The sequence below is a fragment of the Rhyacophila brunnea genome, unplaced genomic scaffold (genome assembly GCF_057557595.1).
Source record: "Rhyacophila brunnea isolate RB1 unplaced genomic scaffold, BYU_Rbru_1.0 scaffold_13, whole genome shotgun sequence".
Lineage (NCBI taxonomy): Eukaryota > Metazoa > Arthropoda > Insecta > Trichoptera > Rhyacophilidae > Rhyacophila > Rhyacophila brunnea.
In genome coordinates, this window is record NW_028232785.1 from 3,855,339 (window position 1) to 3,879,303 (window position 23,965).

A 23,965-nucleotide genomic window follows, 5' to 3' on the forward strand; every position below is an offset into this window, starting at 1 on the left:
GACATTTATATTTTTTTTATATAAAGGGGTTAACTTGCAGGCACTTAACTCTTCCTAATAATATTGCATCTTCTTTTTCTCTGTTTCTCCAGGTGGTGCAACGTATTTTTGTAGTTCTGGTAGGTGTTATGTTAGGAGAGAAGTGTTAGTCACTTCATATTATGCTATTCAGAATCGATATCAAATAAAGTTTTGTAGGTTCTTTAAAAAGTTATTGCCTCTGACGGCTTCGACAATTGTTTCACGCAAATGGTTTTCTTTTGAATGTCTGTGTTTATTAGTTCTTAAACAACGTATCTACTTACATGTATGTTTACATTTATATTTAAACTCATCACGATTATGAGTTTTTAAATGACATATTTGTTTAGGTACTACTTTCAAAATAAAATTCATCACACGCAAATGGTTTTTCTCCTGTTTCGTTTAATGAGCGTTAAGATAATTTTGTGCCGAGCCTCCGTATAAGTAGTCAATTTATTTAAAAGTTTATTCACCATTTTGTATCTTTACATATGTTTGAAGATTACTCCGTCGCGAGCATCCAAATGAACATACATTGCATTTATAAAATTTTCACGAGTATGTTCTAAATAATATGTACATATTAATTTCATGTCTTCTTAGACAACAAAGTCGTACGCATTTATATGAATATACATCGAATTTTAAAGGTTTTTCACCAGAATTTGTCATTTGTTAGTTTTTAAGATGACTTAGTTGCGAGCATCTATATGAACAAACATTGCATTTATAAGGTTTTTCACCATCCACCAAAAATGGCCGCGCGGCTTAAGCGTTGGCATATTGCGTCAAGTGTCCCTAGTTCCAATCCTCGGTCCGGCAAGTGCGCATATTATTCGCGAAAATCTATATGAACATACATTGCATTTTTAGACTTTTCATCGGAATGTGTCATTTTGTGTCTTTTAAAACTTTTATTTGCGAGCATCTATATGAACATAAATCGCATTCGTTAGTGTGTTCAGTATTGTCATTCCACATGTTTTAAGACTACTAGGTTTTTTAAATGACATATTTGATTACATTTCAAAGTCATCACTCATTACACGCAACTGGTTTTTCTCCTGAACGTGTAAGTTTATGAGTTCTTAAACAACGTATTCGATACGATGCTGCCAAAAGTTGGTAAGTTTATAGTTTAGGTATTTTGAGTTTACCACGGATAAGATGTCTATACTTATATACGTTTGCCATATAAAAATATCAAGTTCATCCGATTTTTAAAACATAGTTTCTTTAGCAGCTATTCATTATGTTAAAAATACGTATCCCTTGATCGTTCAATTTACCAACATCAGAAGACTGTAAAGATGTTTACAGTTTTAATTTAGATAAGAATCTAACTAATGAAACGCAGTGGTAAAATCTTTGTAATACTATAACCTAACAGTTTTATTATTTTTCAATAGTTGAGCTAAAATAATATAGGACTTCCGAAATAAGTTTGTAAATATTATGGTAAAATGGCATAGACATTACATTATTTTCAACAGAAGGTATATGGAAGAATTATCAGAAACATATTCAAATAACATGAACTTATTCAATGAAAGAACTTATGAACTTACACATAAAGTACACCAAGTTGAAATTAACAAGTTTTCTTCAGGGTTTTGTATCAGAAACATACTCTAAATTAAAAACAACTGAAAATTAGTATCCGATTTAGCAGTGAGCAAATCTGTTGAAAGGCTCTGGGAAAAACTATGGCTATGTTTAAAAAAAATAGATATTTGTTGAAGCACCTCCTACTATCGGTTTAGGTTAGATTTAGTGAGAGAGGGGTGGTTTCGAAGTAGTATCTTCACAGTACCAACCAGATTAAAAGAAAGTGCTGAATGTTGTATGAAAAGTGAACACGGGTAAAGCATATTATATCAGAACAGGTGTAACTTGCTACACTGGCAGAAATGAAGCAGTTTGACTTGTTTTTAATGAATATTTTACTCGGGATCTATTGTTTCTATTCTTGAATAGTGAAAGATTAACGAGAAAAACAATAATTAGATCTAAACACGCATTCCTTACCCGCCCCTTATATCACCATTTCATCCTATTATATAACCTACTAATGACGAGTTCTTTCAAGTGCATTTATTCCCACTTTCAGTTATATCCTTGTTATACATTGAAAACTTACATATCACACGTAAAATTTTTACGTACCTATGTTTATTATAATATTTAATAGTCTCAGAGTAATAAAATAAAAGAGTACAGTCGAAATATTATTAACAAACTATAAGACGTTATACCATCATGCTGTTTCTCAGTATGGTTATCAAAATTAAACGCAACATAGTTAAATATATTTTACATTTATACTGAATACACTAAACATAATTAACTACTAATAACTCTAATATTTCCGGCATGGTTTCCAAAAAATATTTAATTCAGCCATAGAAATTCTATCTTACTCCTACGCATATTGCGGAGACATGAGTGTGCTGAATCCTTTCTCATTCGCACTTATGGTTCTTTTTGTTCAGGCCTTGCTAATAGTCTCATGTGTTAATCGTTAGATATAGACTACATTCCTATTTGGACACCGACCATTAGGTATCAGGTTGATATCGGGATGAGGTTTATATAATGACGGCATGTTTGGTGCACACCATTATATAAATTTAGTATAGATTTGAAATAAATAAATTATTATATATTTACCTGATTTACAGGGTTGCATTCGGAATACGAGCAAGTAGATTGAGGGTAATCATAATTGCTTTGCGCTACATCCTCTTGAATCATCAGGTCCATTTACCTGGAACACCCAATGTTAAAACTCCAACTTTTTTGCGTGCATTTGTTTGTGCATCGTTAGTGCACGTTTGTGCACGATTTTTTTTCGTTTGTGCACCTATAATAACCGAAAAATTCCAATTTCAAATTGGGTGTTCCAGCTAAACGTTGGGTCACCCAATGTTGAAATTTCAACTTTTTTCGAGTGCATTCGTTTGTGCATCGTTAGTGCACGTTTGTGCACGCGTTTTTTTCGTTTGTGCACGCACATTAAGGGGGTTATTCGCATTTCAATTTGGGTGACCCAGCTAAATGCTGGATACTTGTGTCACTAAAAATGTGTTTTTCCTTAAATTTAAATTGTAAACACTTGTGCGTTGGTAGTGTACGTTAGTGCATGATTTTGTTTTGCTTTTTCACCTATATTCAGCGCGCTATTTAATTTTAAAGTTTGTATGCAAAATCTGACTGGGTGGGTTTAAAAAAATATTTTGTAGTTAAATCTCTTGTTGCATAGCTAGTGCGCAATTCTTTATACTTTTTTATTTTTTTTCTCATATAGTGCGTGAGTTATTCTATATGAAATATTTAATTAACGTTAAGTAGAACCACCCAACAAACTTTTTTAACTTTTTTATTAAGTCATCAATTTCTCTATTATTGGCTCACGTTTGTGCACGTGCTTTTTTTGTTTTATCGATTATATTGTGAGAGATATTATTTTTTTAAATTTAGTGACTTGATACTTGAACCAATAAAATAGCCTTAAATTTTTTTTGTTTAGTGCATCCAATTAAGTTAATTTATGTAAACTTTAAGCACGATTTTAAAAAATTTTATCTCTTATATTAAAAAGTAATTAGATTTTGAGTGGCCGTCAAGTTTTAAAACCAAACATTTTTTTTCCACATTGTTTAAATGCACACCTTTGAGTAATTTAATTACATGATTTTTCATGAAATTTTTATTGTCTTTCCATTTAAATTACGCGAAAAATTCGCATTTTTCCATTTTCACTAAGTACCCCGTCAAAATGTCCTGAACAAAAACGACCGCATCCGTTTGGAACATCCAGTCAAAAGAGTCTCCTCAAAATAGCCAAAACGGTGTAAGGCTCACTAAATATGTCGGTTTATAATAGACTACTTCAAAATTGACAATTTGATTACACAAAAGTGTCAAAATTTCAAAATCATTCAACTTTCTTAACATTTATCTATTTATTTATGATTTTGAATGGATCAATGTCAGTTTCATAAGGAAAAATGCAGTAAATTATATAATTATACTTACCTACTGTTTTTTAAAATGATCTGTAATAAAAATAAATACCGTTAAGTTATTAGAATACAATTAGGTATGCATACTTTTGAAAAATGCAATAGGTATGTTTTTATGCAACGATATTTTCTTCAAAAGATAATATTGGAATGACATTTATATTTTTTTTTATATAAAGGGGTTAACTTGCAGGCACTTAACTCTTCCTAATAATATTGCATCTTCCTTTTTCTCTGTTTCTCCAGGTGGTGCAACGTATTTTTGTAGTTCTGGTAGGTGTTATGTTAGGAGAGAAGTGTTAGTCACTTCTTATTATGCTATTCAGAATCGATATCAAATAAAGTTTTGTAGGTTCTTTAAAAAGTTATTGCCTCTGACGGCTTCGACAATTGTTTCACGCAAATGGTTTTCTATTGAATGTGCGAGAAACTGAAGATCGAGAAGGCTTGAAAGTCTTAGTCGCTCAAAGGATAACAAAATTTAACAGTGGTCAAGATCCTCAGCCATGAGTATACAACCAAGGAGAGAGGAGAAGACAACTAATTTCCGAGCATCTATATGAACTTTCATCGCATTTATAAAGTTTTTATAAGTATTGCCATTTCATATGTTTTAAGCTCACTAGGTATTTTTAAATTACATATTTCATTATATTGGAAATCACATTCATCACGCGCAAATGGTTTTTCTCCTGAATGTGTAAGTTCATAAGTTCTTTCATTGAATAAGTTCATGTTATTTGAATATGTTTCTGATAATTCTTCCATATACCTTCTGTTGAAAATAATGTAATTTCTATGGCATTTTACCATAATATTTACAAACTTATTTCGGAAGTCCTATATTATTTACCTCAACTATTGAAAAATAATAAAAATGTTAGATAATAGTATTACAAAGATTTTACCACTGCGTTTCATTAATTAGATTCTTATCTAAATTAAAACTGTAAACATCTTTACAGTCTTCTGATGTTGGTAAATTGAACGATCAAGGGTTACGTATTTTTAACATAATGAATAGCTGCTAAAGAAACTATGTTTTAAAAATCGGATGAACTTGATATTTTTATATGGCAAACGTATATAAGTATAGACATCTTATCCGTGGTAAACTCAAAATACCTAAACTATCAACTTACCAACTTTTGGCAGCATCGTATCGAATTCGTTGTTTAAGAACTCATAAACTTACACATTCAGGAGAAAAACCAGTTGCGTGTAATGAGTGATGACTTTGAAATGTAATCAAATATGTCATTTAAAAAACCTAGTAGTCTTAAAACATGTGGATTGACAATACTGGTGAACACACTAACGAATGCGATTTATGTTCATATAGATGCTCGCAAATTAAAGTTTTAAAAGACACAAAATGACACATTCCGATGAAAAATCTAATAAATGCAATGTATGTTCATATAGATTTTCGCGAATAATATGCACACTTACCGGACCGAGGATTGGAACTAGGGACACTTGACGCAATATGCCAACGCTTAAGCCGCGCGGCCATTTTTGGTGGATGGTGAAAAACCTTATAAATGCAATGTTTGTTCATATAGATGCTCGCAACTAAGTCATCTTAAAAACTAACAAATGACAAATTCTGGTGAAAAACCTTTAAAATTCGATGTATATTCATATAAATGCGTACGACTTTGTTGTCTTAAAAGACATGAAATGAATATGTACATATTATATAGAACATACTCGTGAAAAATCTTATAAATGCAATGTATGTTCATTTGGATGCTCGCGACGGAGTAATCTTCAAACATATGTAAAGACACAGAATGGTGAATAACCTTTTAAATAAACTGACTACTTATACGGAGGCTCGGAAAAAATTATCTTAACGCTCATGAAACGAAACAGGAGAAAAACCATTTGCGTGTGATGAATTTTATTTTGAAAGTAGTACCTAAAAAAATATGGCATTTAAAAACTCATAATCGTGATGAGTTTAAATATAAATGTAAACATACATGTAAGTAGATACGTTGTTTAAGAACTAATAAACACAGACATTCAAAAGAAAACCATTTGCGTGAAACAATTGTCGAAGCCGTCAGAGGCAATAACTTTTTAAAGAACCTACAAAACTTTATTTGATATCGATTCTGAATAGCATAATATGAACTGACTAACACTTCTCTCCTAACATAACACCTACCAGAACTACAAGCATACGTTGCACCACCTGGAGAAACAGAGAAAAAGAAGATGCAAATATTATTAGGAAGAGTTAAGTGCCTGCAAATTAACCCCTTTATATAAAAAAATATAAATATCATTCCAATATTATCTTTTGAAGAAAATATCGTTGCATAAAAACATACCTATTGCATTTTTCAAAAGTATGCATACCTAATTGTATTCTAATAACTTAACGGTATTTATTTTTATTACAGATCATTTTAAAAAACAGTAGGTAAGTATAATTATATAATTTACTGCATTTTTCCTTATGGAACTGACATTGATCCATTCAAAATCATAAAAAAATAGATAAATGTTAAGAAAGTTGAATGATTTTGTAATTTTGACACTTTTGTGTAATCAAATTGTCAATTTTGAAGTAGTCTATTATAAACCGACATATTTAGTGAGCCTTACACCGTTTTGGCTATTTTGAGGAGACTCTTTTGACTGGATGTTCCAAACGGATGCGGTCGTTTTTGTTCAGGACATTTTGACGGGGTACTTAGTGAAAATGGAAAAATGCGAATTTTTCGCGTAATTTAAATGGAAAAACAATAAAAACTTCATGAAAAATCATGTAATTAAATTACTCAAAGGTGTGCATTTAAAAAATGTGGAAAAAAAATGTTTGATTTTAAAACTTGACGGCCACTCAAAATCTAATTACTAGCTTAATATAAGAGATACAAAAAATTTTAATCGTGCTAAAAGTTTACATAAATTAACTTAATAGGATGCACTAAACAAAATAATTTTAAGGCAAATTTAATGGTTCAAGTATCAAGTCCCTAAAATTTAAAAAATAATATCTCTCACGATATAATCGATAAAACAAAAAAAGCACGTGCACAAACGTAAGCCAATAATAGACAAATTGATGACTTAATAAAAAGTTAAAAAAGTTTGTTGGGTGGTTCTACTTAACGTTCATTAAATATTTCATATAGAATAACTCACGCACTATATGAGAAAAAAAATATAAAAGTATGCAGAATTGCGCACTAGCTTTGCAACAAGAGATTTAACTACAAAATATTTTTTTAAACTCACCCAGTCAGGTTTTGCATACAAACTTTAAAATTGAATAGCGCGCTAAATATAGGTGAAAAAGCAAAACAAAATCGTGCACTAACGTTCACTACCAACACACAAGTGTTTACAATTTAAATTTAAGGAAAAACACACGTTTAGTGACACAAGTATCCAGCATTTAGCTGGGTCATCCAAATTGAAATGCGAATAACCCCCTTAATGTGCGTGCACAAACGAAAAAAACGCGTGCACAAACGTGCACTAACGATGCACAAACGAATGCACTCGAAAAAAGTTGAAATTTCAACATTGGGTGACCCAACGTTTAGCTGGAACACCCAATTTGAAATTGGAATTTTTCGGTTATTATAGGTGCACAAAGAAAAAAAATCGTGCACAAACGTGCACTAACGATGCACAAACAAATGCACGCAAAAAAAGTTGGAGTTTTAACATTGGGTGTTCCAGGTAAATGGACCTTGAATCATCTCATTCTCTGAGTCATCTCGCTCGAAATCAGTCTCAAATTTTAAATTGGTAGAGTAGTTTGAAGGGATCTAAAAAATTTAAATAAAAAAAATTAAATAAAAAATCATATCAGTGTCTTCATATTACTATATTATAATATAGCAGTGATTGCGAACCTATGGCACGCGAATGTTAAATGAAAGAAAAATAGTAGGTACAATAATTATTAATTGCGCCAAATTGAGGTGGCCGTAATCCTTATTTCTCAAATCCCAGTATTATTGTCACAAAACCGAGTCACCGGCAGTCAGTGGCGCACCCAGGGAGGGGCCCTGGGACCCTCTAAAATAAAAATGATCAGAATGTAATTCACCAGCACCTTTATAGAAAAATTTCGTAGATTTTAATTTCTAACACAAAAATTTCGAAAATGTCGGGTTTTTTAGAAACCCAATCCCTAATGGAAACTGAATTCCGGAGTGGTGTACATCGAGTGCAATAGACAAAAGACCGATAAACGAGAAATTAGGCTGTGTTCAATTCAATTCAATTCATTTATTTTTTTTAACATATTGTGGACATTACAAATTATAAGTTTAAGACGTTCACAACATGACATTTAGAAAGAAAGATATATAAATATAACAGTATTACATAAAAAAAAGAGATATATCAGTAGATGAATTAGATAGGTACAAGGAAGTACACCGGATGAGTTAAGCAGACCCTATTTTAAGATTTTATAAAACAACATCCACCTAAACTCATTCTCACGTAGGTGGAATATATCAAAACCCGAAGCAATTTCGTTGAACATAGTTATCACTCTCCCAATTGGCATTACCAGTGGCAGGTTGGTTCTGTACCTTGGGAGAATAAACAACTGGTGGTCTCTATTTCTAAGATAGTTATCAGGGACACACAGGTCAACACTGCCCAGAATGGCAGAGTTCTCATTTATACCTTGTATAAGTCGAAAAAAATACGTAGCTAAATAAAGATTTCTTCTAAATTGCAGACTGCAGTATGTAAGCATGCCTAAGAGAAAGTCAGTTGGATAAAGCCACGGATAGTATCCATACAACCTCAAGTAAAGGAGTCTCAAGAATTTCTTCTGTACACTCTCCACCATAAGGCCATACTTCAACTGGTGCGGTGCCCAAACAATAGACCCACTCTCAAGTCTGCTTCGAACTAAAGAATTAAATAAAAGTTTTAATACCGTAACATCTGAAAAGACCCGGGAAGTACGCATGACGAAGCCCAACATTTTAAGCGCTTTGTTACAAATGGTAACTATATGGCTAATAAATGTCAGTTTACTCTCAAACGTAATGCCAAAATCCCTTACAGATGATATTCGTGACAGAACTCTGCCATGCATCGAGTATTGGAAAAACAACACTTTTGAGGCTCTGGTAAACGATAAAAGATTGCATTTATCAATATTGAATTCTAGTTTGTTACGCCTGCCCCAATTTAATACATTATCTATATCAAGTTGGAGCTGACGACAATCGTCCAAGGTGACAACTTCCAAAAAGAGTTTCAAGTCATCAGCGAACAACAAAAACATAGCATTTTTTATTACCAATGCTATGTCATTTATAAAAATCGTGAACAGCATCGGCCCTAAGTTTGAGCCCTGGGGGACACCAGAAAATGTGTAAAAGGTCTGTGACTGATAAAGGCCGTACGATACGTATTGTTGACGGTTCCTAAAATAACTCCCGAATAGTTTCAAAAATCGATCCGACAATCCAATAAGTTGGAGTTTTTCCATCAGGATGTCATGATCGACCTTGTCAAATGCTTTCGAGAAGTCATTGTAAGAACAGTCAACCTGGTGGCCTCTATCCAGTGCCGATGACACATAATCGGTAAATACCATCAGGTTAGTTTCCGTTGATCGGCCTGCTCTAAATCCATGCTGCTCATTTATTATGAATGACTCAATTTTTGGATAAATCATGTTGTGCATGATCATCTCAAGAACTTTTGCTGGTGCAGAGAGAACAGCTACCGGCCTGTAATTCTCCACTGATGACTCTGTACCACTCTTATGGATTGGAGTAACCTTCGACATCTTCCACGTTTCCGGGAAGATACCTGTCTCCATTGCGAGATTAAATATATATGAAAGCGGGCCTTTAACGAAGTCAATACAACCCTTTAAAAAAAATGTAGGAACATAATCAGGTCCTAAAGAGCGAGTATTCTTCAGTTTTTTAATAAACTGAAGTACATCGCCCTCATTAATTGAAAAAATATCGACGGATTGGGCACCACATGACGGTTTTCCTGACGTTGAGGCAACATCCAGATTTGGAATACTACTTGCGTAGACAGACTTGAAATGACCAGCAAATGCTTCTGCCACTCCATGTCCGGTCACCTCTTCGCCCTTCCAACTCATCCTATCAGTAAACCCACCATCTCTTCTTAACGATTTTACGTAATTCCAAAACAATTTAGGATTTTCGCGAATGGAATCTCCTACCGTTTCCATATATGTTCGATAGGCCCGTCGAACAGCTTGTCTCACTTTCGAACGATAGATGCTAAACATGATATAGTCAGTCTGATCATGCCCAGCCTTCCATGCTGTATGATAGTTATGCTTGACCTTAATGTCCCCAATAATCTCCCGAGAAAACCACCTCGGGTATCGCCTTCCACCACGACATGGCGACTTCCTCGAAAAACATTGATCAAATATATTATACACAATATTGTAAAAACATTGTACCGCCTCATTCACATCACAAATCTCGAGCAACTCACTCCAGTCCACTTCACTCATCAATGAGTAAAGTAGCTTGAAGTTTCCGCCTTCAAACCTCCACCCGCCGAATTGGTTGGTTTTGTAAGAGGGAATTGGAGTCTGAAGCGGACGAGTCGACCGAAACCTGAGCAGAAAAACTAAAGTTGGATGATACACATCTTCGCGTACAAGAGGAGATGTGCATAGTGGAAGCGATAAGTCGATATTGCTAAATACCCTATCCAAAAGTCCATTGCTAGAGTTAGAGACATCATTGTGCTGAGAAAATCCAAAAACAGAAGATAGAAATTCAAGGTCATCGCTGACTCTTTTACCACTACGTGCTGAGTTTAGATTAAAATCTCCCATTACAATAATCTTTCTATCTCCAATTAAGTTGATATTAGATAGCATACTCTCAATAAAACACTTATACACCTCCAAGTCACTTGCTGGTGGAAAATAAATGACGCAAACGTAAATAGTGTCTCCGTCGTAGGTCAGTTTCACCCAAAGGTCCTCATTTTGAGTCTCCAAAGCACGGAAACGTTCGGCCTGTAACCCTTCCATACTTCTAACCCCCAAAAGACAACCCCCACCCTGCCTGTGGCCTGCGCCGGAGTCTCGATCCCTCCTAAAGACTGAGTACTCACTTCCAAAATATTCACGACTAAAAACACTATCATTGAGCCATGTTTCAGTCAACCCTATGATGTCATAGTCATCAGCCAAAACATTGCTCAAAAAATCGACAGATTTTGTTTTCAAGCCCCGAACATTCTGGTAGTAGAATAATAATTGCTTAGGGCAATTCTTATTTTTATTGTTATTATTAAGTCAGCTACTCGGTAGCCGTGGTGTTTCCATCCTGGCAACCCATTCTTTAATAAATGAATGGCGGGGCCAATTTTCCGCCTTCAAAACCAACGTACTTAGCTTAGTAGGGATCCCTACCTTAAATGAAGCGTAATCACCTTTGACTTCAGTTTAACTACTGTGAAATCAGCAGTACAATTAGTATTTTTTTTAATATAGTCGTTCAAGTTCGCAACTGTGGTGTCGCGATGAAAGGGGTAGAAGTGGTAATTTTTAACCACCTCCGCCCCCCTCACCGCCCCACCAAAGCTACCACGAATCGCAATGGCTGCCCTCTTCCTCTTCACTACCGTTGACCATTCTTCACCGGTAGTGGAGTTTCCAAGAGACACATCATTTGCTGATACCGGTGTCCCATCAGATTTCTGAGACGTCGAGGCCTTGGGAGTGACATCTCGCTTTCCCGCTGAAGTCTCCTTTGCACGAGTTGTGTCCTTCAAATCTCCGGCAATTTTTTGTGATCTTGTTATTATAGTTGTTGCACGGGTCTTTGAGTGTTTTTGAGCTGTCAGTGGTTTGGGCTCATTAACAGCTGCATTAACGTCGATTACGCCGATTAGCGTCGGTGCAATTAGTGGCTTCGGTTTTAACTTAGGAGCGGCAGGCGGTAGCGGGGGAAGACGTACGCACTGACACAAACACGAATAATTATTAATTTTTTCTTCCAGCTGTTCCACTTTTTTCATTAATAATTCCACCAAAAGCAATGTTCTCTCAGGAACCGACACATCCTCACACTGAACATATTTGTCATTAGTTGGCATTGTTGACTGACTGTTAATACCAACAAATGATAATAGGTATTCTTTAAAAATGCTGAGAGCGCAAAAAAGACGTTGTTACAACGAAGCGGTCAAGTGCAGTCCTTTGGTGATATTTTGGATACGTCCATAATCGTTATGGCTATTATACAACATAAGTATACGCAAAAATCTTTAATGATTGAATTTCAAGCATTGGTATTATTTGATTACGTTTCGATTGACAAAATAAATCACATCAACCACACAAGACATGATAGCCGTTTCCATATTATATGGCATATGCGATAACTGCAGGTCGCAAAACGGGCGGCAATTATTCACCAGTCTCTCCGACTGTCAAAAGAATAAGCGAAACGACGTAAGAATTGCCAATTTTCTTATTGAACTATATTGTACATACATACATAATTTTGAAAACACTTCTGAGAAAATATATACTTAACCAATGGAAAATTTATTTTTGAAAAAAGGCCATACCCAGCTGGCATCGAACCTGCGTCTCTCGAGATTCGCACGCATGCACATTGACTAATATGCTATAGGTATAATTTCTAATTGCAACACATTTTAACTAATGGCTCTTAAAATACTTTGGTAATAAAATACCATAGTGGTCAATTTGCATGGGCGCGAAATTAGAGAGACGCAATTTCGATCCTGCTGGGTGTCGCAATTTCTTCATAAGAGATTTTTTCTATTGGTTATATAATTTTCTCGGAAATGATGTCAAAATTATCTTTGATAAATAAAAAGAATGTTACATTCTTAAATCTAGCACGTGGGTCGCAATAAAGCGGTTAAAATAATGTGGAAAAATAAACGTTTGGTAGGTATATATGTATTAAGTATTTCAAAAAAAAAAGTTTTGAATGTCATTTATTATTAAAACAAAAATATATTACATTTTTGCATTTTCTCCAGAACATTGTGTATTTTACGACAAAAAGTAGGTTCTAACATAATAATAAATTATCTAAAAACAAGAAGGAATGAAGAAGAAATATCCCACATGTCAAAACTATGAACTTAAAATCTATCCCAGTGCAGCTAATCGCACTATCTTCAAATTCAAGAGGCGCCCCCAAATTTGTCATTTCATTTTACGCTCCAGTGATGTTAGAATTATTATTATATTGTTCACTTTTGATTTATTGCTAAGAATAAAAATAGTCGCATCTAAAAAAAGAGCCGATACATTATTTGCACGCCTCTAGCTCGCGTTGCCGCCATGACAGGTAAGTCACTGAGAAGTCTTCTGTATGCAACTACGGCGTGTTCCTGTTGTCGCCGATTTCTTGTTATCGGACAGTAATCAAGCCTAGCAAGAAATTGAGGTTATAAATACTCAGAATAGTGAACATATAAAATATAAAAAAAAAATATATATAATATTAATATTTCTAAAAAAGTCAGTTATGTAACTAAGTTGTCTATATATATTAATATAGATATATCGGGGATTTTATCAACCCATCACACAACTTTCTTACATAAAGGGTTATACACAAAAGGCACAAGATAAATTTATATTAATCCGAGTTCACAATAAAAGTTAATAAATCACATAAGTTCTCAAGATATTTAAAGTTCACACAATAAAATAAAAGTTATAATTAATTATAGAAACACACGAGATCCCCCGGGGTCACAATATTAAATGTTGGGAGCCGATGTCCAAAATTAACTAAGTCTGAAACTTTCTGACAGGGTCTGAATTGCACAAGAAGGCTGTTGATGAAAATCGTAAAAATAAATTACATGTCTCACAGACATCTTCTTTAGGTAGGTAAGTACAAAAATGATGAATTGAATTCTTCGCTAAATATACTGTAAAATAGTATGTAATTTCCAAATGGCCCATTTTTCGTTTTACATATTATATATTATAATCTCTATGAATCTTTGCAATAAAACGCTTTGTTGTATAAGCACGTGCATAATGTCCCTCAATTTTTGGAATAGACTATGAATTGATTAACGCATTCGCTGCTGAGTAGATAATGATTTTTTAATTAGCACCTTTAAAATGCACGTTAATTACATCGATCGGCCGCCTGGTCATTACGCGCATGTGCGTTTTCAGCGTCCAAAGTATTAATGAATGCCTAATACTTTCGTCTATCTTCCTCTGTTTTCCTCGTTGATCATTTTCAAGTAAAACGTCAACAACTTTTGTTTGTTTTCTAGGACAGTACGAATTGGGCGATTGTTGATATCTAATGTGTTTTAAAAAAAATATTTAGGCTTTTTACTTGCTTATTATGTCAATGAAAATAAAAGTTGTTAGTATTCTGCTTTTGGCTTCTCGTACCACCTATACAAATGTATCGACATTTGGCTGAATGATTTGCATGCTACCTACTCGAAATATATTGCCTTTGAATTTCAATACCTATTTCCAAACTCTCAAAATGCGGAGAATAACTTCATTCTCTCTTCCTCATTGATCATCGTCGAACATTTTCGGACAAGCCGGTTTTATCTTCTTATTCCTAATTTTCTTTCTATTTGTATGCGATTTGTACTCCTTGCCGATATTTCTGACCTCCTTCAATACATTCGTTTTCCAATTACCTTCATTCCTTTTTTTAACGGAGTTGTCAAAATGGTTGTGTCATCCTCAGTGACCTCAGTTGACACTAAGCAACTTGCATCGAGAGTACTGGTCGAAAGTAATAGTTGAAGTGGTTAGTTTGATCAGTGATATTAATTGGAATGTCCGGTTCATTACTATTGTCAGTCTCACTCTTTTGCACCGGTATGTAGGTTGTATTACCAATCAAATCTTCACTGTCTTCAGAGCATGATACACTTACTAGAGGACAAAGAATCAGACTCACCAGATAATGAACTGGAATAATTTTAATTGCCAGCAGCAGCACAAATATCTTCAGCATTGTAATTACTGGTATTATTTAACCAGCTGGGATCTAATATGTTTCTTGAAAAATAAAAATATATAAGTACAATAAGTAGGTACTGTTACACTCATGATTATTGGGCCTCTCCCGATAGTCTAAATTACTTAATTATTCGGTGTAACCATGCAACTGACCTTGTAACAAAGGATTAAGCAATGCAGCTTAACGCTTATTTATCTATAACGGTTAGGCACAAAATATATGTAACAAATAACCAACTAGACAGGCTTCGATCCAACTTATTATGGAACGAAAAGGACAACGAGACTCTAAAAGGAGAAATAGGTAAGGTAGGTTATGCGTACGATGGCGTTATTTCCGACTCGATTTTACCATACTCGATTACGAAATCCAGCGCATTTCTAAAATTATAGGAAATTACATATAAATATGCTTCTGCGGACGCCACCCTATTTACATTTTACAACAGTTCAAGGAAGAAAATAAGAAATGAGAGAATGTTTTAAAGAATAACTCCAAAATGTCGTATATTAAAACAGGAATGATATACCTACAAAGAATCAGCAATCTACAAATATTTTGGGACGGAGAACGAACGTAACTATTAACTTCCTCGTGAATAACAAGGTAATGGCAAGAATCAAAATAATAAATACCTAATCCAAACATCGTCAGATAAGCTTCATACAAATTATCCGGACATGTTGGAATCATCACGTAACGGCCGAGGGCCGAAGCCCCTTTGGGTACGTCTATTCACTGTGAAGGTGTGGGCTAGAACTAGAGAAGCGAAAAACGATCTCCATGCTGGTTCGATATCTTTGTTTCGTGGCAGGCCGGCAACATAAAAGGTGTAGAAAATAGTTCTATATTCGGCCACGAGACGTGAATAATTATTGCCAGTAGTCAGGAACGAAAAATCCTTTATGGTAGAAAGTATTAAAATATCGTTACAATACCTCCATCGTTAGTAATAGAAGATCAAGCCAGAGGTTGAGCTTCTTCTTGCAACTTCCACTTCCAGGGTGCGGTCAACGTGGCAGGTACATCTCATGGGTTTAATGTGGTGTAACGATGAAATCCAAAAGGTGAAAACTCGAAAAATTTTGGCGGACAGAGGAGATAATTCTAGTAGTGCGACAATTTCGCAACGCGGCTTGAAGTGTTAAAACATAGACTCATATCTGATAGTTGTCGACAGAGAAGTAATTATTTTTGAAGAGAGACAGTGATCCTATCGTGGTTGGTCAGCGGAGATCTTGTAGTCCTTGAAGACATCGCAGGGCCTTCACTAACTCGTCACGAAGGTCCACTAAGATTACCATCATGAAAAATCTAACTACTATAAAAATATTCGATAGTTCTCGTATCAAAAAAATAAACAAGTAATTAAGTATACGCAGATACTAGCTAAACAAACATTTGAAATCATTCGGGTCGCAGCCCTATGCAGTCTTTGCTGCTTCAGTCGGTATTTTCTCTTACGACTAGTTTGAAAATAACTAGACATTTTTATAATAATTGAAATTTTAATACTTACAATATTTACAATACTTACAACCCAAATAATATGAATTGTTTTCAACAAAAATGTAAAGCGTTTTATATTAATGGTTAACTAAATGTTTTATTAAAACATTCGCTTGATTTTTTAAAACTAATTTGTGGAAATAGAGTATTCAATAGCTTTGGAGTATAAAAGCCAGTAGCTGCAAGTTAAATTACCGGAGATGGGTCGTCCCACAGTAATCGTTTGACAATGTTCGTAGTATATATTACACCAATATAAATTAAGATAGTTTACAATATGGTGTATAAAAGTATTTGGTATACATAATTGACACCCCGGAAGTCCCGGTAGGGAGGGGAGTCGGGGCCGCACAGCCCGATCCGACCTCCGCGCTCAACTCTCCGGTCGACCTGACGTTAATGACGCCCTGGTAGCGTGCCGCCGGTCGGTACGTGTGAGTCACACGACCAGCTTCCACCCTTCGACTAGCTCAGTGATTTAAATAGTTCATGGCGGTCAATAGAAGCTGGTTTTTAGTTCGGTAGAGCACGTTCAGTGTACGGTAGGTCTTGACAGTTGGGGTAAATATAGGACGTCGGGGTGATAAAAATGATGAACGCACCAATTAATCGACGCAAAGGTCAACAGTTTTTATTATTAATTGGGGTTCACAAAAAGTTACATACACAACACAATACACAATTATTAAGTTTTCACAGTTTATAACGTTACAGGCACATTTGAGATCAAAGGTCGGTCAAAAGAATGCTGAATATTAAATAAATTTTTACGGGTTGATTCATTTATATTTTTTTTCACAGTGATCGCACGGCTACACTATTATTTATAAAAGAGTTATCTAAGCTAATTTCTCGATTGTTAAATTATCTAGACACCTCCGGGCGCCTTGTGTCGCCTAGCAAATCGCGATTCGCGTCACTTTACGACTACAAGAAGTCGGTACGTAGTAAACACGTGTTGTCTAACCGGATAGCTTCCTGTCGATACAGAAATCGTTTTCAAAGAAAGTAGGTAAACAGCACAAAATATATTTTTTCACGAAGTCGACTCTATGCGGGTCACGAAGCCCGTCAGGGGTCGAAGGCTAGATCTTACTGCCTATACAAAGCATCTTATTCATAGAGCGGCGATAGAAGGATTTTGGCTTGGCGGACTATAAGAACCATGAATGTGGCATCCATATCTTCGATCGTACTTAACCCTAAAGGGGTCATCCATTCACGTAAAAACGTGGAGGTATCATAATTATGCATCAGAAACTGCATTTTGATCTGGCATTTCATTCTTTAATATCGAAATAAGCTCACTATTCTTAAAAACAGTCCGATTATATATTTTTTTTTACCAAAATGAGCCATTTGATGTAATTCCATGCTAGTAGATTATTTACAAGAGTTTTTAGATTGGCACATTTAAATAGATTTTCTACCAGAATGAGTCATTTTGTGTTTTTTCATATCACTAGATGTTACACAAGAGTAATGACATTGACAACATTTAAATGGCTTTTCACCAGAATGAGTCATTTTGTGTTTTTTCATAGAACCAGGTTGTATACACGAATAATTACATTGATCACATTTAAATGGTTTTTCACCAGAATGAGTCATTAAGTGTATTTTCATCGTATTGGATTGAATACACGAGTAATCACATTGACAACATTTCAATGGCTTTTCACCAGAATGAGTCATTTTGTGTTTTTTCATAGCATTAGATGTTATACAAGAGTAATTGCATTGGTCACATTTAAATGGCTTTTCATCAGAATGACTCATTTTGTGTATTTTCATAGAACCAGATCTTATACAAGAGTAATTACATTGGTCACATTTAAATGGTTTTTCACCGGAATGAGTCATTTTGTGTATCTTCATATTACGAGATTGGATACAAGAGTAATTACATTGGTCACATTTAAATGGCTTTTCATTAGAATGATTCATTTTGTGATTTTTCATGTTACCAGATATTATAGAAGAGTAATTGCACTGATCACATTTAAATGGCTTTTCACCAGAATGACTCATTTTGTGTATTTTCATTGAACCAGATGTTATACAAGAGTAATTACATTGGTCACATTTAAATGGCTTTTCACCAGAATGAGTCATTTTGTGTATTTTCATATGACGAGATTGGATACAAGAGTAATTACATTGGTCACATTTAAATGGCTTTTCATCAGAATGATTCATTTTGTGATTTTGCATGTTACCAGATGTTATAGAAGAGTAATTGCACTGATCACATTTAAATGGCTTTACACCAGAATGACTCATTTTGTGTCTTTTCATAGAACTAGATGTTATACAAGAGAAATTACATTGGTCACATTTAAATGGCTTTTCACCGGAATGAGTCATTTTGTGTATTTTCATATGACGAGATTGGATACAAGAGTAATTACATTGGTCACATTTAAATGGCTTTTCATAAGAATGAGTCAATTTGTGATATTTCATACCACTAGATCGTTGACATGAAAAGTTACATTGGTTACATTTAACGGGTTTTTTAACAGTATTTTTTTCTTTTTTCTTTAGATTCTTGAAATCAGATGTTTTATGACACGCTTTGTGAATGTTTAATAGAGATAACGATTTAAAAAAATTAAAACAAAAACTGCACACAAAATTTTCGTTATTAAACGATTTTTTCTCTAATTTTATAACAGCTACTAATAATTTGGGTTCTGAGACGCTAGATTGTTTATGCTCACGTTTAGCAGTGCTACTGACTATATTAGTAATCGTTTCACATGCCCCCAATTCTTTTTTAATATCTTGATAGTCAATCTGTATTCCATCGTATGGCTCTTGTACTTCTAAAATTCTCTCTGACAATCCGAAAGTAGAGAAATAGGGCATGCCAGTGGTTGCAGGAATCAACTATAAGAACGTAAAGTACTGCATTTTAGCATGAACATAAATGACATAGATACATATATCTGAGAAAAAAAAGTAATAAATCATACACCCTTAAAGGTCGACTAGTGCTAGGTCAAACTAGAGATGATAATATGATATTATCAAAGTATAAGACTAGACATTTCTTAAATGTTGTAGAAAATTTATTTATATAGATTTATGCTTTATTATTTATTGAATTTGTATTAAATATTTGATGACGGCATAAAGTATTCTTATTACATACTAGTTGAAGTACCCGGCTTCGCACAGGGTCGCTTCGTGGTTATACTTATCTTAGATATTTAAAAAATAATAAGGGGTTATTATTTTTTTAATATTAAAATATCTGTGTAATACAATATGGCAATATAAAAATAATTCTAATAGTAGACAAGGTCAAACAAAAGACACAAAATTAAAATCTAACCCAAAATATGCAAACGTTATTAATGTTAATAATATGTAGTAAAAAAAATCAAAATTTGATGGAACAAACAAACAACAAACTTTGTATTTTATATAATACTAATTTAGAAACCTTCGCAGGTGTGCCCACAACAACTAACAAAAGCTTCATCGCAATCGGAGAAATGGTATTGGAACGCATACGAATAGAAGAAGAAGATGATTTTCTAATTCAGAAATCTTCGTGTGCACACAACTGGTCAAAATTTCATTACAATCGGATGAATGGCATAAGAACTCATACAAATAGAAGAAGATAGAATAGAAGAAAAAGAAGAAGAAAATGGTTGTATCAATTTAGAAACCTTCACGGGTGTTGGCACAATTACTGACAAAAGTTTTATTGCAATCGGTTGAATGGTATAGGAACGCATACGAGTAGAAGAAGAAGAAGATGGTTGTACTAACTTCGAAATCTTTGCGGGCGTGCACACAACAACTGGTCAAAATTTCACCGCAATCGGATGAATAGTATAAGAACGCATACGAATAGAAGAAGATAGAATAGAAGAAAAAGAAGAAGAAAATAGTTTTATCAATTCAGATACCTTTACGGGCGTGAGCACAATACTTGATCAAAATTTCATTGCAATCGGATGAATGGTATAGGACTGCGTACGAATAGAAGAATATAGCATAGAAGACGAAGAAAAAGATGGCTGTACCAATTCAGGAACCTCTGCGGGTGTTGGCACAATTACTGACGAATGTTTCATTGCAATCGGATGAATGGTATAGGAACGCATACGAATAGAAGAAGAAATAGATCGTTGTACTAATTTAGAAACCTTCGCGTGCACACAACTAGTCAACATTTCATAACAATCGGATGAATGGTATAAGAACGCATACGAATAGAAGAAGATAGAATAGAAGAAAAAGGAGAAGAAAATAGTTTTATCAATTCAGATACATTTACGGGCGTGAGCACAACACTTGATCAAAATTTCATTTGAATGGTTGTACCAATTTAGGAACCTTCGCGGGTGTTGGCACAATTACTGACGAAAGTTTTATTGCAATCCGATGAATGGAATAGGAACGCATACGAATAGAAGAATATAGAATAGAAGAAGAACATGGTTGTTCTAATTCAGAAACCTTCGCGGATGTTGGCACAACCACTGACGAAAGTTTCATCGTAATCGGATGAATGATATAGGGACCACACGAATAAAAGAAGATAGAATGAAGAAGAGAAGAATAAGATGGTTGTACTAATTCAGAAACCTTTGCGGGTGTTACCACAACAACTGACGAAGGTTTCATCGCAATCGGACGAATGGTATACGAACCATACGAATAAAAGAAGATATTATGAGGAAGAAGATGATGATTTTTCTAATTCAGAAACCTTTACGGGTGTGCGTACAACAACTGACAGAAGTTATGTGGCAATCGGATGAATGGTATAGGAACCATACGAATAAAAGAAAATAGAATGAAGATGATGATGATTTTTCTAATTCAGAAACCTTCGCAGGTGTGCATACAACCACTTACCAAAATTTCATCGCAATCGGATGAATGGTATAGGAACGCGTACGGGACAGACAGGCAGACAGACAGACAAACAGACCGGCAGACATTCATTTTTATATATAAGATATAGCTTATACTCTTCGCCAATGTGCATGCAATAAGTTCACAAAGTTTTATCGCAATCGGATGAACGGTATGGCAGCGCATAAAATACGAACAAACAAACAAATATTGATATTTATATATTAGAAGATAATAATACATTTTTAACCTCTCGATCTAATGGTTTCAGTACATTAATGTGCCATGGATATTTCACTTTAACAAATTATTAATTTTTCAACGCATTTATAAAGCTAATTGTAAAATTGTTGTTAGTATTATATACTTGGTAAAATAATTACGGTAGAAAATTATATATATATTATAAGTGTGAAAGCAAAACTGACACAGTCTAACAAGAATTACGAATGCTGATTAATTTGTAATAATTATCAACCGTAGAAGAGGTAGTATTTTTTTTAAATACGCCATATCTTTTGGTGGACTTACTCTATGCTCTATACGCTTCAAACAGACCTCGGACATGTGCTCGTCAGGAATGTCATTTTTTTGTCAAAAAGTAACTCAAGCGCATTAGGCGGCCATAGACGGACAGTTCTCGTAACAGGTTGAACACGGCACAGACAATAACTGTGCAATAACTGTACGTTAGTGGCCACACCACAGATCAGTTTAACTACCCCATTTAAATCTGTCGAACTGTCAACAGACGTGCCCATATACGTACAGTTATTGTCTGTGGCAGAGCAAGTGTCAAAAACTATGGAGGTTAAGTTCACGGAGATATTACACAGGGGTATTGTTTCAATTAGTTTAAGGTAGGGTATACTTGAACGATGATACACGAATAATTTTACTTTGAATTTATTATGGTTATAATTGTTTTTATTAGAAACAAATTGACATAAAATACACACCTATGACGTTGGTAAAATAAATCATGATTTCGCTAGTGGATTGTGTATTTTGTCGATTCACCGAAACAATATTATACACATTCGTGTAAATATAAAATATAAGCTTTTCTTTTGAATAAATTATTCCCTTTAATGGACAGTATTAATTTAGTAAGAAAACGGTAATATTTATAAAGGTATTGATTTTATATACAAAAAATTTAAACATGCCACAAAATTATATTTACATCAATCATCAGTATAATAATTAATTACTATGATATTATTAAAATATATACTTAAATTTTATTTAGATTTAGCGACTTCATTCACAATTAGGTATATTAATTTATGTTGTGAACGTCTTCAATTAATAATTTGTAATATTCACTACATACAATAACTTAATATTTATAATGCTCTCTAAAATTTTAACATTTATATTATATTGTATAAAATAATATGTTTACATAAATAACTATAACTTTGTTTTACTCTCGTAAAAATAAATAAAATATAATATTTGCGATCTCCGCGTACATAATATTAATATATTTTTAATAATAAATGAATTTGTATTTTATAACAAGCAACACCAGCCGTAGTTGTATCGCGCGGTATATTCTACTTTACGTTACCGACATCTAATGTCACTCGAGAACTTTCGGCTAGTTGAAATTCCAACAGTTTTACAAAAACACGGGAGTGGGGGGTCGCTGGCAGTTTGAACATGCCACATATCTGACAGGTCGAAAAGTGTCCGTCTATGGGCGCAGCAGATTATCAACCAAAGATAACTGTATGGCCGCCAGTACGTATTAACTGGCATGTTCAACCTCTTACGAAAACTGTACGTATATTATGGCCGCCTATTGGGATTGTATTCATATAATAATGTTTATAAATGCGTGTATTATGAAATTGCGTGTATTATTACTAGCCAAGTATCAACAAAGCAATGGCATGTCTATGTTATTCCAAGTATAAAAAAATACAACCTCACATTCCGACATTTAATGAATATTTTTAACGAATGATACCAATAAAATTATACCTTCGTATTTTTTTTACTTTTTTAAAAATAAAAAATAAATTATTACGATTTGTTTTTTAATTCGCGAAAACGACCATGCTTTATTTTTTGTTTGAAATCGTTCAATAACAAATTATTAATATCATTTTTTCATCATCTTAATTTTTCATAATAAAAAATACACTAATCGGCCATAATATACTATATTCCACTGTTGCCAATACTAACTAGTGCAACGCTATGGGTATTATGTATGGCAACATTGTAATAAATAATAATAATAAAGTATAAAGATCGAAAAATAGATTTTACAATCTCTTTAATTAGGTATTTAAAATAATAGTAGGTAGCTATCTATATTTTTTTCACATATAATTAATTATCTTCTTGATATTTTGTGCGCTGGCTGGATACGTACCCTATTAATCAAAATGTAGGTATCAGGCGAACATACTATTCTACGACGTGTAAAATTCTATGGCGCCCTAATGCATTTATTTATAATGTTCTATATTTAAAATAATATAGGTAATGGCGTCACCT